Source organism: Schistocerca gregaria, chromosome 1, assembly GCF_023897955.1.
Source record: "Schistocerca gregaria isolate iqSchGreg1 chromosome 1, iqSchGreg1.2, whole genome shotgun sequence".
NCBI lineage: Eukaryota > Metazoa > Arthropoda > Insecta > Orthoptera > Acrididae > Schistocerca > Schistocerca gregaria.
This window is the reverse complement of record NC_064920.1, coordinates 777,665,409-777,679,972: the sequence shown is the minus strand read 5'-3', so window position 1 is coordinate 777,679,972 and position 14,564 is coordinate 777,665,409. Positions and strand designations below refer to the sequence as shown.

Genomic DNA, 14,564 nt, shown 5'->3' with positions numbered 1-14,564 from the left:
ACTGAATGTGATACTGAGGTATTAGTGAGGCGCATTGTTTTCCTATTGGAGTCGTCAGCCTTTTGTTTTCTTTTGTTTTTCCTACACTTTATTCGCCCGCTCCTTTTTACGGTATTATATTACCTGATCAGTGACGTCTCAAAATATGTCCCTGTGGGTTTTCCGTTCACTTTACGGGGTTGCGTTTCCCTTCGCGATCTACCTGTCTTTCTGCCTACTGTGTTGACCAATAATTGGTGCCCTTATCTCGATAAATTTCGTATAGAAGCTCGAACTTGGAAAGCAACAATTGATAATTTGTTACGAAAACAGCTGCGAAAAAAACTGGCAGCATCTACAACGTCTTTACAAAAAAGCACCCCGTCTTCAGGCCACGAGTGGCCTACCAGGACCATCCGACCGCGGTGTCATCCACGGTGGAGGATACGGATAGGAGGGGCGTGGGGTCAGCACACCGCTCTACCGATCGTAAGATGGTATTCTTGACCGAAGCCGCTGCTATTCGGTCGAGTAGCTCCTCAGTTGGCATCACGAGGCTGAGTGCACCCCGAAAAATGGCAACAGCTCATGGCGGCCCGGATGGTCACCCATCCTAGTGCCGACCACGCCCGACAGCGCTTAACTTCGGTGATCTCACGGGAACCGGTGTATCCACTGCGGCAAGGCCGTTGCCCCACAATGTCTTCATAACGCTTTAAAAATGATTTTGGAAATCATTTACACTGTTCAAAAGGTCACTATTTACAGTGAGTGCGGAAACATTGCGTTTCGACTAACGTTATACTGTTCGGTTAGAAATTTACAAATTGTCGCTGACAAATCCAGCCTAAACTTACGCAGTTCTTCGTACACGACAAGACGTTAAATAATTTCTGACGCTGACAATCTGTCTTCACTTCAAATCCAAGACCTATGAGTGCGAAGATTATGAGTGCAAACTTCCAAAATCAAAATCTAAGTACACTAGATATTCATTCGTAGTTATTTCTCACACTAAATAGCATTGTCCCTGTTCCACAAACTCTTTGTGATTCGTCAATACAATACACCACTAGGATTTTGCGGCACACACTGAAGAATACGCTAAAAGTCTCACAGAAATTGACAAAAAACCTGACTTAGTTGATAAATCCGCAGTTCTACCAACAGCTTTCTATATACGATGTTTAATACGCAATACTACTTCACTTTGCAGAGCACTAGGAGGCACATCTGTTCTGTTCGGAAGCTATCGTGCCACTTCTTTCCAGAAGCGTACCTGACCAAGCAATCTAAGCCTTTAGAGTGCTTTACCGTTCTCGTTTCTGATTGGCTAGTATTGGACACGCTTGTACAGGCCAATCAGAACTGTAGCCATTTTCAAAAAGTTAGATTCTTCCCATACTCAGCCAACCATTGGCTTTGTGACAGTTCATTAAATAATTCTGAAATTTAATAGAAGGAGATGAGTCGTGGTCCTGCTTTTGTCAGTGTCGAAACTGGTCACTTTACAAACACAATTCGCAACAGTGATAGTGAGATATATTTTTTTTTTTATTAGAGTCATCAGCCATTCGTATTCTTTCCTTTTTCGTACAACTTATTCGTCCCGTTGCTTTAAACAATGAGAGCGGAAACATTGCATTTCAGCTGCGTTACTTTATTCCATTAAAAATTTATAAACTGTTGCTGTCACAACAAGCCTAAACTTATGCAGTCCTTGGTGCACACATATAATTAGCAACAAACAGGATCTTTAAACTTTCACATATACTAACCATTCTCTTCACATAGCTCTGCCACACTAAATATCACGTAGTATTAACAAAAATTCACGTTAAATGGAAGCGAATACTTAATGAAACGTATCTGTATTATAAGCCTACTTTACCGCTCTTTTGTCTAAACTGGATTTTTTACACAAAAACTACATATGTAATTTCCATCTGTGGTCAGTATTTAATAATCTATAAAAGTACCAAAATGTGATTACCACTCCAAAGCTGAAAATTTAATGTTTTATGTTATTTCGTATTTCATTGATCCGTTTAAGTTTTAGTACCCTCACCTAGCATCACATTTCAACAACAACAAAAAATGGTTCAAATGGCTATGAGCACTATGGGACTTAACTTCTGAGGTCATCAGTCCCCTAGAACTTAGAACTACTTAAACCTAACTAACCTAAGGACATCACACACATCCATGCCCAAGGCAGGATTCGAACCTGCGACCGTAACAGCACCGCGGTTCCGGATTTTTTTTTTCCGATATAGTTCGTTGCGTTTGGTCTGGGCGGACGTCAGGAAACATCCGTTCAAGTTGATCTTCGATTCCTTGACTCAGTTTTTTTTTATTACAGAGAGCACCCAGCCTTCTGACCGAACACGCTGAGCTACCGTGCAGGCGCACCCGGACTGAAGCGCCTAGAACCGCTCGGCCACAGCGGCTGGCACATTTCAACAGTTCCATGTTAACTTCTGTCCTACTTTACATCCTATCCGTATTACATTCCCATACAACTCTGAACTCAAAACGTACGAATTTAAAAGGCGTAAATGTTTGAAGCAAGAAATATCTTTTGCTGAGAAAAGCTTTCTTCACATATTTCTTTCCACACTCGCACATATTGTATAATGTTGCTTCTTGCGCCAGAAATTTATATAAAATTTTCTATTGTATATTCATCCAAGTTGATGTTTCGACTAGTTCCATTCTCGTTCCTTCCCTAAATACTTCTTAAAACATAAACAAATTCTGCTTTAAACATATACCGATGAGAAATATAAACCTTCGTCAAATAACACTGTGTCAGTTGGCGGTTAAACATTCAACAACAAGTTTATTATGTAAACTGCATCACAACACTGCAGTACAGTGACTACTTTTAAGAGAACAAAATACTTACTCAAAATATGTTTAACTCTGTACTTATTTAGTGTTAACCTTTGTAACACACTTACTTACTTCACTATTTGTACTCAATTAATGAAAATACATACATATTACAAATTCCCTGTGATAAATCGGCTCCGGAAAGACTCATTTTCGCTGGTCTCCTTGAAACTAAGCAGTTTCTGGTTCACTGCTGAAGATGCTTTTAATGGCTGTGATCGTAATGCACATACATCTATATCTACATCTACATCATACCACTTAATGGTGTATCGCATTGGGTACTTTTTGTATCACTAACTGAGACTTCCAACCCTCTTCCACTTGCGAAAAAGGTGTAGGAATAATTATCGGTAAGCCTCTGTATTGGCTTTAATTTCTCGAATTTTTTCCACATGGTCATTACGCGAGACGTCTGTAGGGGGAAGTAATACGTTGTCCGACTCCTCCTGGAAAGTGCTCTCTCGAAATTTCAATAGTAAATCTCTCCGTGATGCACAACGCCTGTCTTTCTTGTATCGTCTGCCAATGAAGTTTGATGAGCATTTCCGTAGCGCTCTCGGCCGACCAAACGATTCCGTGACGAGACGTGGCGCTCTTCCTTGGATCTTCTCTATCTCTTGTATCAGTCCTGTTTGGTAGTGATCCAAGATACATGAACAATACTCAAGAATGGGTCGAACAAGCGCATTATCAGCCAATTCCTTCGTGGATGAGTAACATTTCCTTAAGATTCTTCTTTTGAATCTGAGTCTGGCATCTGCTTTTCCCACTAATTGTTTTATACGGTTATTTCACTTAAGGTCGCTCCGGATAGTTACTCCTAGATATTTTAAGGCAGTTATTGTTTTCAGAGGTTTGTCATCAGTAGTGTAGCTATACAGTAGTGGATTTATTTTCGTATGTATGAGCAATATGTTACTTTTATTTACGTTCAGGGTCAACTGCCAGAATCTGCACCATTCCTCAATTCTCTGGAGGTCATTCTGCAAATCGTTACTATCTTCTGGCGTTGTTGTTTTGTTATAGACAATCGCTAACAGCCTCAGAGAGCACCCGACACTTTCTATTAGATTATACGTACTGTAATCAATAGTGGTCCTATCACACTTCTTTGGGTACACCGGAATTTATCTTTACATCTGTCGATTTTGTTCCGTTAAGAGTGATGTGTTGAGTTCTTTCTGCGAGGAAGTCTTCATTCAAGTCACAAATCTGCTCGGATACTCGATAAGCTCGTATTTTTTTCACTAAACGCCAGTACCAGACGGTGTCAAATGCCTTCCTCAATTCAAGGAACGTTGCATCAACCTGAGCGCCATTTTCTACGAGACTGAGCATCTCATGGAGAAACAGAGCGAGCTTAGTTTCGTAGGATATCTGGTTACGGAATCCATGTTGATTTTCCTTCTCCAAGATCGTCATAATTCTTGAGCGTGAGACATGTTCCATAATTCTACAATAGATTGAGGTCAACGATATAGGTCTATAACTGTGAGCGTCCGTCCTATGGCCCTTCTTAAAAACGGGAATGACCTGCACTTTCTTCCAGTCGCTAGGTACCCTTAGTTGCTCAAGCGAACTACGATAAATTACTGCCAGAAGGAGAGCAAGTTCTTTCGCATAATCTTTATAGAATATGATAGGTATCTCATCTGGTCCTGACGCGTTTCCACTACTAAGCGATTATAGTTGTTTTTCTGATCCGCTATCGCTTATTTACGTATCTCCCATATTGACGTTCGTTCGACGATTGAAAGGAGGGACCTTATTACGACCTTCCATAGTGAATCTATTTTGGAAGACCGAATTCAGTAGCCCGGCCTCCTCTCTGTCATCTTCCGTTTCGGTGCCAATTGAATCAGTAGATGATTTTCGCCCAGTTACTGATTTCACTTGCGAGCGAAACTCTTAGGGTTTTTACTCAGATCGCTTGACAAAGTTTTACTTTCAAAGCCATTGAACACTTCTCTCATTGCTCTCCTTACGCTCATTTTCTCTTCGTTTCGTTTTTGTTTGTGAGCTAGGTTTTTACTTCTCTTGAATTTCAGGTGAAGTCTCTTTGTTTACGTAGCCGTTAACTAACAAAGCTATTATTCCATTCCCTTAATACCTTACTCGGAACAAATTTGTCTAGGAAATTTTGCACGATTCCATTTGTTTTCCATATCTTCGCCCTCATCACAGAATATTTGCTTCTGACTGCTCAGATACTCTGAGACTTCTATCCCGTCACTCTTGCTAAGCAAAAATATCTTCCTACCTTTCTTAACATTCTTTGTCAGACCCGTTGTCGTAGATGCTGTCACAGACTTACGATCACTGATACCTTCATTTACGTTAACTTATTCGATAGGTTCAGGTTTCTTTGTTGCCAGGAGGTCTTAGACGCTACCCTCACGAGTTGGTTCTCTATCTGCTCAAAGTAAATTTCATACAAGACATCCAGAACAATGTCACACGAACCTCTGTTTCTGGCACCAGTTTTGATATCATGGCACTCCCAATCTATAATTGGCAAGCTGAAGTCACCCTCTATTACAACGACATGATCAGGAAAATACATAAAGATATTCTGCTAATTCTGTCTGAAGCGCTCTACCACCAGACCTCCTGATCCAGGCGGTTTACAAAAGCATTCGATTACCATTTTTAACCGAACTTTGGTGCTTAATTTCACCCAGATTAATTCACTTTCGGAGTCCACGATAACTTCGCTATATTTTATCGAATTCTTTATTGCAATAAACACGCCGCCACCATTGGCAACTAATCTAGCCTTACGATAAATATTCCAATCTGAAATTAGAATTTCGTTGTCATTAACGTCCGGTTTCGACAGAATTTCTGTTCCTCATACTATGTGTGCTTTACTACCTTCACTAAGCGATCCAAATTCTGGGACCTTTCCTTGGATTCTCCTGCCGTTTACTAAAATCATATTAAACTTTTCTATGTCTGATCTGTGAAGACGAAAGTTCTCTAAGGACACTGTGGCTGATTTATCCGGCGAATCGTATCTTTGATCCCAAAGGAGGGTTTCTCTAACGTGTTCCACTGGGTCATAATAAAGCAGTCGTTGTTACAGAGAGTTTCCTTTCAGTGTAAGTACTTTTAACACTGTACAATACTAAACGAATGATGGCAATAAGAGCAATTTGAAGCTGTTATACATGTTTTGTACTCTGGAAACATGATTCACAGTCTTCCCACTGCAAAAGGATTCGCAAATGTCCTCCTGATATACGGATATTGAATAATAAAAATATTTACTTTTTAGGCTTTGTTTCTTTCGAAGACCAATATATCTTTCGTATTACAATGCATGGCGATGTTTGCTATGGTAATCCACTTTGCGTATACAATTTCCACTCAACCTAGTAACGCAATTAGCACACGGAGAGAGTGTTTTATTTAAAAGCGAGCAAATACAGGCGTGCCAGAGCTAAGGTACGCATAGAATATTTTACACAAACGTTTTGCCTATATAATGATCTAGATTTGTGTAAGTGGTTATTTCACGGGTTGCACGCATATGAATACCCTCATATGGCAGACTAGAAAGTTTTCACCCGCATCACAGGGACGTGACGCACAGTGTGAGCACGGAGCACGTATATCGTCGGTCTCCTTTCTACACGGGAGCCAGTTACTCTTCAGAAACAGTGTATAATTTGATAAAATTCCTCTGAGTGTGTTACTGCGTCATGATGTTATGAAATTATCATTCAGCAGTGTGAATGTTCTCACAGAAGAATATATTGCGCTTGTCAGTTACGTGCCCTTTATTTAAACTGCTGTCCCTTAAAACTGCAACACCGTGAAGGTGGCAGGCAACTAACGTCAAACTGAACAGTCCATGTTTGGATACGTAAATACACTACTGGAAATGAAAAAAGAACACATTGACACCGGTGTGTCAGACCCACCATACTTGCTCCGGACACTGCGAGAGGGCTGTACAAGCAATGATCACACGCACGGCACAGCGGACACACCAGGAACCGCGGTGTTGGCCGTCGAATGGCGCTAGCTGCGCAGCATTTGTGCACCGCCGCCGTCAGTGTCAGCCAGTTTGCCGTGGCATACGGAGCTCCATCGCAGTCTTTAACACTGGTAGCATGCCGCGACAGCGTGGACGTGAACCGTATGTGCAGGTGACGGACTTTGAGTGAGGGCGTATAGTGGGCATGTGGGAGGCCGGGTGGACGTACCGCCGAATTGCTCAACACGTGGGGCGTGAGATCTCCACAGTACATCGATGTTGTCGCCAGTGGTCGGCGGAAGGTGCACGTGCCCGTCGACCTGGGACCAGACCGACCGACGCACGGATGCACGCCAAGACCGTAGGATCCTACGCAGTGCCGTAGGGGACCGCACCGCCACTTCCCAGTAAATTAGGGACACTGTTGCTCCTGGGGTATCGGCGAGGAGCATTCGCAACCGTCTCCATGAAGCTGGGCTACGGTCCCGCACACCGTTAGGCCGGCTTCCGCTCACGCCCCAACATCGTGCAGCCCGCCTCCAGTGGTGTCGCGACAGGCGTGAATGGAGGGACGTCTTCAGCGATGAGAGTCGCTTCTGCCTTGGTGCCAATGATGGTCGTATGCGTGTTTGGCGCCGTGCAGGTGAGCGCCACAATCAGGACTGCACACGACCGAGGCACACAGGGCCAACACCCGGCATCATGGTGTGGGGAGCGATCTCCTACACTGGCCGTACACCTGTGGTGATCGTCGAGGGGACACTGAATAGTGCACGGTACATCCAAACCGTCATCGAACCCATCGTTCTACCATTCCTAGACCGGCAAGGGAACTTGCTGTTCCAACAGGACAATGCACGTCCGCATGTATCCCGTGCCACCCAACGTGCTCTAGAAGGTGTAAGTCGACTACCCTGGCCAGCAAGATCTCCGGATCTGTCCCTCATTGAGCATGTTTGGGACTGGATGAAGCGTCGTCTCACGCGGTCTGCAAGTCCAGCACGAACGCTGGTCCAACTGAGGCGCCAGGTGGAAATGGCATGGCAAGCCGTTCCACAGGACTACATCCAGCATCTCTACGATCGTCTCCATGGGAGAATAGCAGCCTGCATTGCTGCGAAAGGTGGATATACACTGTACTAGTGCCGACATTGTGCATGCTCTGTTGCCTGTGTCTATGTGCCTTTGGTTCTGTCAGTGTGATCATGTGATGTATCTGACCCCAGGAGTGTGTCAATAAAGTTTCCCCTTCCTGGGACAATGAATTCACGGTGTTCTTATTTCAATTTCCAGGAGTGTAATTAGCATTTCCGCACACCCTCACAAAGTGCACAGGAACAATGCCATTCTGTATACAAGGAAAGAATATGTAGTGGATTTCTAATTCAGAAATCGCATTTTAATGTTGGTTGTTTGGTGAGATGACTGTGTTACGTCCCGTGTAATAAGGAGAAACGCCTGCTAGCAATTGTCAGAAATCGCTATTTCTGTCCGCGTTTCGAATATCATGCGATTATGGAATCGATGGGCTCAGAACGACCATAATCAACACCACGCGGGACGTAAACGGCCCAAACGACTGACGTTTAAGAGCATAAACATGCCGCCAGGAAACTGTCCCAGTAGCATGGAGGATGCAGAACAATTTTGCTGGCTGCTCCGGGAGTGTACGTGTTCCCTCCAGCAAGATGAGCTGTGACAGAATGCAGTCCCCCGAAAATTACTCGACTGAGGAAACACCATTCTGTGCTGTGCTATGTAGCAATATAATCGAAATCGCCTCAAGTCGTGAAAGCCTACGCTTATATACTGTGTGGCATGTTTAATGCACTTGTCAGTAATGTGGCAGTAATGTGCTGGCTTACAGACAGCCCGATAACAGGTTCCACCGCAATTATCACAGAGTCTACAGGTGACCCGTACGTATCTCGGCTGGTTGCAAACGCCCACTTGGATCTTGGAGCGCAACACCGGCAGCGACATAGCTAGGCAGTGTGGTCTTTAAACTCCTTTAACTCCCTCCCCACACGGACAAAAATATAAAATACTTTTTTTGCGAAGTAAATTTTTAACACAAGTTCTCAAGTATGCAAATTATATTGTTAATTTGTAAAGAGTTTTTATGATTGGGAAGAATTAAGTAAAGCACATTTGTATTAATAACACAGATCAATTGATTATTAATGAAGCAGTATAAGTCATCAAAAACCTTCTTAGTGATAGGTGACTTTAATATAAAGCTTAGAATCTCTTCCTCCTTTTTCTGAAAATTTTGAACTGTGTCATCAGAATCGATACTTTCGGCTACACTGTTTACGTGTAACAAAACTTCTAAACTAGAGAGTCGTGCTTGACTCGTAGTGGGCCAAAGATAATTTGTGATAAGTTCGAGCTTTTAGAAACTCCTCTCACGTGACGCTGTCGAAGCACTCGAAGTTAAGAAAAATCTCTGCGCCAAAATGTGGTTTGCAACAGATTCAGATAATTCATATTCAGTCACAATTTGTAAGAATTTTAAAGATGTCCAACCAAGAGACTCTTATTTTGCAACTTGGGCAGCTTGAAGAAATCTTCTTAGGCGCAAAATTTCTACAAGGACACCATATTCATAAATCTTATCACAACTGCCAACTTAACTTTTTAGAATAGCGTTAATTTACGTTTCCAATGTTTTAATCAGATTTCTGGCCTCCAAAACAGCAAAACGATATGATATACGTTCCATGACTTTTCGAGTGTCGATTTCTTGTAGAATTCTGCCGATGCACCCTAACATCTACCTTCTCAGTTTCTGGTACAGAGTCAGCGTCTCGTTTTCAGCCTTCTATCCAGGCACCATTTCCTTCTTCCCGATATTTCTACTTCTTTCCACAGGAACGCCCATCTCGTCATATGTGTCCTAACAGCCTTTCTGGTTTCTATAGTTTCCGAAGAATCAGGTAGTTGCGCTGTGGCATCGCTAGTCTTCTTAAAGTACTGAAACATAGAATTAACTGCTTCGTAGTGAGCCCTCCACTGTTTTTCTCTTTTGTGGCTCCAATGTATTTAGAAGGATCTGCGGATAGAAAGGGGTAGAAGTTCAAAAACTTTCTAGGACCTCAAAAAGAGTCACATATAGTGGAACAGTTGCAAGAGCACGTAATGCACACAGATACAAAGAACGCCTTTTTTTCTGTTTTCCGTCTTTCCCTCTCTATGCACCTATTTGAAGGCAATTTGTTTAGTTGCCATATGCGTTTCGCTTCTTTTTCTTTGGAAAACAATATCAGTGGCCTGTAATACATGTTTCCTTTTATACACACAATATACTATTATGTGGTAGATATAATATGTTGCGATATTACATTTTGTCGTGTCTATCTTTTCTTTTTAGATTAAAATCAACTTTTGTAGCACAACTTGTAAATAAAATTCCCTTTCAAACTAGAGGTTATTTACGGATGTGATTACTTTGAGAATTGTAGTTATTTCATTAATATTGTCTGCAGGTAGTCTGTTTTATGTCAGTAAGTTTTCTTCAATTACTTTTTGTATCTGCAATAGGTACTGAGGTGTGCATGTTCTCTTACGTGTTCTATAAAGAATATATAAGAAGTTGGAAATATGAAAATAGCCATTCTACATTCGCCGAACACCTAAAACAACATGGATATGAAACATCCAACATAAAATGTGACACCACAGTTATCAGAGTGAATAATCACAACAAAAATATCCTGACATTACAAGAAAACATTCACGTTCAAAGAACCATTTCAGTGTAAAAGAGGATACTGGACGACCAAATCCATATAAGGAACAACTCTCTGCTCATGCTAGCCACCCTTCTCTTCCACTCTCTCTCTCTCTCTCTCTCTCTCTCTCTACCTCTCTACACACACACACACACACACACACACACACACACACACATACATAAACATGAATGCACACGCATGCAAATATAGAAAAAAAAGAAAACAGCACTCTCTCAGGGCAGAATTACAGAATTAAGCGCCCACACACGGAAAATATCAAACCACATCACAACACAAACAAAACAAAGACAAACACTCAACAACAGTTAGCAACACTACACACCGAAAACACACTCATGTTGATCACAAACATGGAACCCGCAAGTGATATATGCGATATGAAAAATGCAGGTGAAAGAACGCCAGACATCGGCCTGCTGGGGTATGGAAACTAACAAATACATCTCCAGAACTATATGAGTTAACACCGAACGATAAGGTCACATTACGAACTTTGTACTACAAAAGTTGATTTTAATATAAAATCAAGAGAAAGACACGACAGAATGTAATATAGCAGCATATTGCAATATATCTATCACATAATAGTTTATTGTATTATAAAAGTCAACATGTATTACAGTCCACTGATGATGCTTTCCAAGTAAAAACAAGCGAAACGCATAGGGTAACTAAACAAACTGCCTTCAATTAGGTGCATAGACGGTACATACCTCCACAAATTTAAAGCAACTAAGGGAAAGACGGAAAATAGGAAAAGTAACAATAACACAGCCATGTGAGGCATTTCGCGTCAAGTTACTCAATAGTTTCAAGAATATCCATCTCAGACTCTACAAGACCATCCAACACATTTAATTCAATCAGACCTGTAAAATAAACTATGTAATGCCGAGTTACATTAATGTGAAGGTCAGCAACAACTTTTTGGTAGCACAAAGAAAGAAATCATTTCCATAAATTACTTGGTTAAAAAATGAAATCAAATCGCTTTATAGTAAGAAATTCATAGTTAATAGGATGTTATGTGATGTACATCTTGAGTTATCAGTATCTGTTAACAACCCAACAGCGATGATCAACATAATACAAAAAACTGAACACATCACAGCTAGAACACTGAAAAATGCACAGAACAAACACAAATGAAACATCAGAACACTCACTAACAAAATAAGCAGAAACGAGAGCATGCTAAAGTGCAACACACCCACCACCACAAATTTCACCCAAAATTAATAAATCTCATTAATACAGAATTAACAGTGAAAGAAACATAGCAATTAGAGAAAGGGCCCCAATACGACATCAGTAGAAATACAGATAACCACTACATAGAAAATCTGATTTTAGAAAGAGATAACATCCAGACAGAGGAAGAGCAAAAAGAAAATAGCACTATTAATACTGAGCTAACACGAGAACTAAATGTAACTCCATCCTACGTCTGGACTGCGGGACTTTGGCTGGTCGATTTCCAGTAATACAATCCAACAGCCATTATTTTGGTTGTATTTATTAGGCACCCAGTTTCGACATTACAGTACGCAGATCTGAAGATGACATAATGAAATGTCGAAACTGGTTGCCTAACAAATAAAACCAAAATAATGACTGTTGGTATTGTATTATTGGTGAACACGAGAACTAGTGAAAAAAGAAATAAATAATATAATCACCATGTCAAAGAAAGAGCAAAACAGTAAACTTCAAACATAAAAAACACCACTAAGAAATTAAAAGAAAAGCTACAAGTTAACAACATCATAGTCACAAGAACTGATAAAGGGGACAGCACTGTACTGATCAATAAAGAACAATATATAGAAAAAACTAAAGATTTCATCTCCTCTAGCAACATCACAAAACTAAAATCTGATCCAACGGCCCGCTTCCAGGCATATATCAAAAACAACCTCAAAGACATCACAATCATACTCACAAATAAACAAAAACAACACATCACACCGAACAACCCAAAAGCACCAACACTCAAAAGCCAAACCAAGGTCCACAAACCCCACATTCCATTGAGGCATGTTATTAATTTCATGAATGCACCATCATACCATGTGGCAAAACACATGGACAAAATCATAATGCAGCATTATGAAATGACAAACAGCAGAACAGCGAAAAACACAAATGAACTGATAAAACAAATAAAAGTGTTACACATCCCACAAACAGCATAAATCATCTCTTTTGACATAGGGAACATGTACACCTCAATACCCACTGCAGACACGATAAAATTAATTGAAGAAAACTTACTGGCACACAGAATACTACCTGCAGACAATATTAATGAAATAACTAGAACCCCCAAAGATTTCAAATACTAAAATTATTTCCACTTTGGAAAGGAATTTCATTTACAAGAAGATGAGCTTCCAATGGGATACTCACTTTAAGGAATGTTGGCAAACATATTCATCAACCACATAGAAAACACAATCTCTGATACAGTCATCATAAAGAAATTATACAAAATTGTTTGATGGAATAGATATAGGGGACGACATAATCTGTATGGTACATGAACCAATAGAGAAAATTGATAAACTTCATACAGATACAAACAACACACATAAAAATATTCAATTCACCGTGGGAAAAGAAAGACAAAATCAAACGCATTTCTTGGATATAACAACAAAGAATAACAACAATAAAAATGCATTGACGTTTTCAGATATCCAACAACCACACACATAATTATAGATGCTTCATCCAACCACCTACAAAATAAAAAATTATTGGCCCTACGACACGTTACACACACTAAATAACATCCCACTCAGCAAAGAAAATTATGAAAAACAATTACAAATACTTCAACTCATAGCCACGAACAATTGTAGCAACACCCATATAGCACAAAAACTCAACCAAAAAATTCAAACGGAACTAAAGAAAAACCAAAACAAGCAAAGAACACAAACACCAAAGAACCCCAGAGACACTACAGCACACACGGAAGCAGAAAACAATAATGCTCATGATATGAATAACAGAAAAAATGGCACACTCTTCCATACAAACACAAAGCAACACGCAAGATAGCAAATATACTAAAGAAACGGGGATTATACATAGCTTACAGAACAGCAAACACATTGCAATCACATTTATAAACAACAGACAAACCAGATAAATATCAAGGAGCAGGTACATACCAGCTAAAGTGCCAAGAATGTAAATCATTATATCTAGGGATGACAAGCAGGAACTTCAAAACAAGATATAAAGAACGTTTAAGAAGTTGGAAGTATGGAAATAGCCATTCTACCTTCGACAAACACCTGATAAAACATGGACATGAACCATCCAACATGGAAAGTGCCATGATAGTTATCCAACTGAATAATCACAACAAAAAGAATCTGTCATTGAAAGAAAACTTTCACATACAAAGGGCCGTTTCTGTGGAAAAGATACTCAACGACCAAATCCATGTAAGCAATAACTCTCTGATCATCCTAGCCACCAAAACAGTAACAAACAGAAATGTAACCATGATAAATGATTAATGCATCTCTCTCTCTCTCTCTCTCTTTCTCCCCCCCCCCCCCCCAACACACATAAACGTATATAACACGTTTACACGTAGCAGAACACACACACACACACACACACACACACACACAACACACACACACACACACGTATATACACACACGCAGACGCATAAATACACACAGACGCAAATGTATATAAAAAAATTACGTTCTCAGAAAAGAATTGCACACACACAAACAAACAACAAATTATAAATATCAAACCACAACACAACACAAACAAAAGGCAGACAAACACACAACAACAATTGGTAACACTACACATCGAAAACACACATGTGTTGATCACAAAAATAGTAACTGCAAGTGATATATGCGATATGACAATTATATGTGAAAGAACGCAAGACATCGGCCTGCTGGAGT

At 40.5% G+C, this 14,564-nt stretch overlaps 1 pseudogene; it reads right to left on the bottom strand.

Annotated features, from left to right (window-relative positions):
• Positions 1-555: 555 nt before the first annotated feature.
• LOC126287648 (5S ribosomal RNA) lies at positions 556-673 on the bottom strand (annotated as a pseudogene).
• Positions 674-14,564: the final 13,891 nt, after the last annotated feature.